The sequence below is a fragment of the Falco punctatus genome (assembly GCF_963210335.1).
Source record: "Falco punctatus genome assembly, chromosome: 11".
Classification (NCBI taxonomy): domain Eukaryota; kingdom Metazoa; phylum Chordata; class Aves; order Falconiformes; family Falconidae; genus Falco; species Falco punctatus.
The window spans coordinates 10,196,207-10,200,690 of NC_137591.1; positions in this window are offsets into that span (position 1 = coordinate 10,196,207).

Here is a 4,484-nt window from a genome sequence, read left to right on the forward strand (position 1 = left end):
CAGTTTTCTCCCCTTGATTATTACACCAACCATCCCCAAACACAGTCTCCCAACACCTTCCCAATGCAAAGTCCAACCCTTTGCCAGGGTTTGGTCACTGGCCATGCTTGGGCTCTTCCTCATCACCACTGGGGTGGTGACAGATAAAGACCAGGGAGCAAAGAGTGAGCTCTGTCAGGGACAGGGGACTTGCCCTCCCATGGATGCTCCCCTCCATCCCTGGTGACCAGGGCCTGTGACAAGGCAGGGGGAGCAGGGAACCAGGGACAGACTGGGCTTGGGATGGTGCTCTGGTGCCTGCAGTCACCCCGGGGAAGCACAGTGGCATGAGCGTGTCTTCCCCATCCCCAGCTCAGCAAGCCAGAGATGAATTACTGGGGACAGCTGAGACAGGAGGCAAATGGCATCACGCTGAAGCCGAACAAGGCCTGTGACTGTGCGCTGTGGGATCCTAAATATTTGGAGAGCAAAGGTCAGGAGAACAGGACACTCAGTGATGATTTTCTTCCTGCCCCCACGGCAGGGACATGGGGCTGCTATGCCTGGAATGACCCTGGACATTAGCCTTGATGGGTCACCCTGGGGTTCAGTGGTACCCACAGGCAGGTCCTTGTTCTCCTCCAGGTTCCAGCTGCCAGTGGGGCCTGGTGTGATGCCCCCCATGTGATCGGTCAGTATTTACTATTTACAACAGACCTGGTGTGGTGCAGCCTGAAGCCAGGAGAAAGGTGTCTGCCGGCCACGCTGCATCCTTGGTGGGGCATGGTAGGAATTGCTGCCAGGCAGCTAACCCTCCTTACCACGGCTCACGTGCCTGCTGGCCAGGCCCCCGGCCGTTGCCAAAATAAACACTCGGGCATGGCAACACTGACATTTGCTTCCCACAAACAGGCGCTGGGAGAAGGAGGCAGCTGTGTTATTTTTTGCAGGCTGGTCACGAGGTAGGAGACAACCTGCTCAACACAGGGAGCTTGGGATTGCATCTGCCCGGTGACTTACACCCCAGCTGACCACCTCCACACGGATCTCTTCCCCTGCTGAGCCCACCACCATATTCCAAGCCTTGGCAATGCTCCTGATCGTCTCTGCAAGGTTAAACATCTCATGCCACACTTTGCTGTCCCCATGCCGGGATCCCCAGGGCAGTAGCACCACAGGTGGGAGGATGAGTGGGGCACAGCAGCAGCAGGTATGGCCCCATCAGGCAGGCACCCCTCAGCCACCTACACACAGCCCACCGCTCCCCCCAAAAGAACGTCCCTCCACCAAGGGGGTCACAGTTCTGCATGATGCTGGTGACAGCAGCAGTCCCCACGGCTGGCTGGTGGCTATCACTGGGGTGTAGGCGGGGGCAGCGAGCTGGGATTTCACCTGCTGGCTCTTTTCATACTAGGGGAGGTTAAAAAGGCATCTGGAGGGAGATTAGAAGGGTGAAGAAGTTGAGCTAAGGGTCCTGCTAGGGGAAGGGTCAGTCCATCAGATCAGCACGGAAAGTCCTTTTCTGCAGATTTTCTACTCAGTTGTCCCAAGACCAGCTGGGTGGTGGAGAGGCAGCCCTGTCACTGGTTGTTGTGTGCAGAGCTCACCCTGGCCAGCTGCCGCCCTGGCTTCTTCCCTCCCCCAGAGGCTGTAGGAGATGTGCACACAGGGGATCCCAAGGCCGCCCACACCCCAGCCCACACCCAGCCCACCCGTGGGCAGGGGCATCCGTCAGACCTCTGGTGGAGAAGGGGTCACTGGGACACTTCACAGGGGACAGGGAGAGGTTTTGATGAGGACACCCACCCTCAGGTGACCTCTGATGCTACAGCATTTCTCACCTGTCCCAATTCCCTATTCCCACCCCTTCTCAGGATTTGGGAATAAGGTAAAATCTGCTGACAGAGTGCCGGCATCCCCGGGATTTCCCCTGGAGGGATGGCTGGGGACAGAGGGGAGTCCCTGGGAATGCAGTGCCAGTCAATTTTATTCTGGGAGAAATGCCAAAGCTGAACACAGCTGCTGAAACAGGGGGTTTCCTCACGAGCAGGCTGCTATCCCACTGCCCCTGCCCTGGGCGGAACGCTGCGGGGAGAGCAGGGAGACACTGCATATCCCCCTCCTGCACCCCAACCCCCCCGGCACAGGGGAGAAGCATCAACCCCCCAACGCAACTGTGATCCCAAACTCTCAGGGCTGGGGCTGTGTGAGCATTGCTGTCATGCCTATTAATTACCCAGATAATTCAGCTCAGCGTAAAGTGAAGGGGTTAATTTTTCTGGTTATTACCCCAGCCAGGTTAAAGCATCTGGAAACAACTCCCACATTCTCAAACTGAACTGAATATAACAGGACGAGTTGCAGCAGCAAAAGGTCAGACTGTTGAATCACACGTCCTTTCATGAACACACACAGTGCATTACAAAAGTGCTCAGGAATCACAAGCCTGGACAGGGAAACTGAGGCACAGAGCAGCAAAGCAGCATCCCCCAGGAGCTGACCACATGTCTGCAGCCTCACCCCCGGCACCACCCCGGTCTCCCCCTGGGTGGAAAGGCCGGGCAGCACTCCTGCTGAGCAGCCCAGGGCCCTGTCCCTTGAACAGCAGCAGGCAAAGCAGTTCTGGAGGGTATTGAGGGCACACAGCCCTCAGGGCCTGTGCTAGGTGCGGGCAAATTCCTTGAAGCCGCTGGATGCTTCTCACAGCTGCAGAACAAATTCAATAACAATACCATGAGCAATGCCTTTTTAATAGGCACGAGGTGAAAAGAACCCAGCGAGTCAATATTTGTGCACGAAAACAAAATAAGCCGAGCTGTTAGCACAGAGGAATGCAAGGGAGGCCGGGAGGCGGTTGCGGTAATTATTATTTCATCTGCCAGATAGCCGCGATCCTGCCCGCTGCCTCCTTCCCCCCTGCCCGTGCTGCCTGTGCAGAGGGAGGGCAGGGGAGCGGCAGAGATGGGGCAGAAAGAGCAAATGTTTTGGCTGCAGCATCATCGGGCGTGTGGCTGGGGCTGGCTCAGCGCTCTGTCCGTCCAGTCCGCCGGAGGGTGAGCGCTGCCCTGGCCCAAGTATTTAATGTCAGGGGCTGGAATGTGCTTAACACAACATTTTACAAGGGAACATTAGTCAAGCATCCGCACTGACAGAGTGGGTCAGCGATAAGGAGCTGGCACATGGGAGCTGCAAGGAGATGGCTCTTGTTTCAGGTGGAGGAGGGCAAGGAGGGCAGAGAGTGCTGAGGCAGGCTGAGGGGGGACAAAATGGGCCAGGCAGCCCCACTTTTAGCCTAGCTCCCCTGACAAGCATCACACAGGTGTGTGACAGTGCCACGTTGACAGCGGGGTCTCACTTCATGCACTCCCCCAGCTACTGCATGTGCTGCCTGAGAGCCTTCCTTCAAAGACCCTGCAAAGTGGGATTTGGGAAAACCTGTCCCAGAGCCGCTCCCTGTCACATGCCCTAGTTTGCAGGAGTACTGGTATCTGGCTCTCCATGTGTGTTAGGTACAGGTAGGAGATTTTTGGTAACACAGATCAGGCTTTGCTCCCTTGCAGCGGGGTCTCTCAAGACAGCCACTTCCACCTGAACCAGCACCATCAGGCCACGGCAAAGAGCATCCATCCCTAAACACCAGGAGGGAGATGTGCCACAGCCTGGAAATCGCCCAGAAATCGAGTTGGTGAAACATTAGTCAGCTCTGCCTGCAACCTGAAAACGGCACTACCCCCTATCTATTCCTAGAGCTATCCTTGTTCATTAGCCTTCTTGGCCCCCAGGCTTAAAAAAATCCCCCAGTGTCATGACTCCTTAATAAGATGTCATCTTCAGTCATGACAAACACGAGCGCTCAGTAAATAATAGCCCTGCCATGTAATGTCATTCCTCTCCCATTTGTTGTAGTAATGACTGTGCCTCGCTCACCTGCCACCCTCTCCCGGCTGCTCCGGGCGGGCAGAGCCGAGCCAAGCTGGTGCTGCCCCGGTGGCACGGCGGCTGGGCTGCCCAGCCCCTCCGACAGCTGCCGGGCTGGGTTTGGGCAGGCAGGGCAGCCAGCCCTTCTGCAGGGCAGGAGGTGTGCTCGGGCACGGGTGGTGCTGCACGATCCAACGCGGGAGAGGGGAGCACGGCCCTCCGACATGCAGCCGCCCCAGGAGATGCAGAGGGGCCTCCTCACCTGTTTCCCTCACTCCTTATTCTCACATATTCCCTCTTTTTATCTTTCTCTTTTTCATACTATCTTTCTCCTGTCTCTCTTTTGTCTCTCTCCCTTTTCCTTTCCTTTCCTTTCCTTTCCTTTCCTTTCCTTTCCTTTCCTTTCCTTTCCTTTCCTTTCCTTTCCTTTCCTTTCCTTTCCTTTCCTTTCCTTTCCTTTCCTTTCCTTTCCTTTCCTTTCCTTTCCTTTCCTTTCCCTTCCTTTCCTTTCCTTTCCCTTCCTTTCCTTTCCTTCCCTTCCCTTTCCTTCCCTTTCCTTCCCTTTTCTTTCCCTTCCTTTCCCTTTC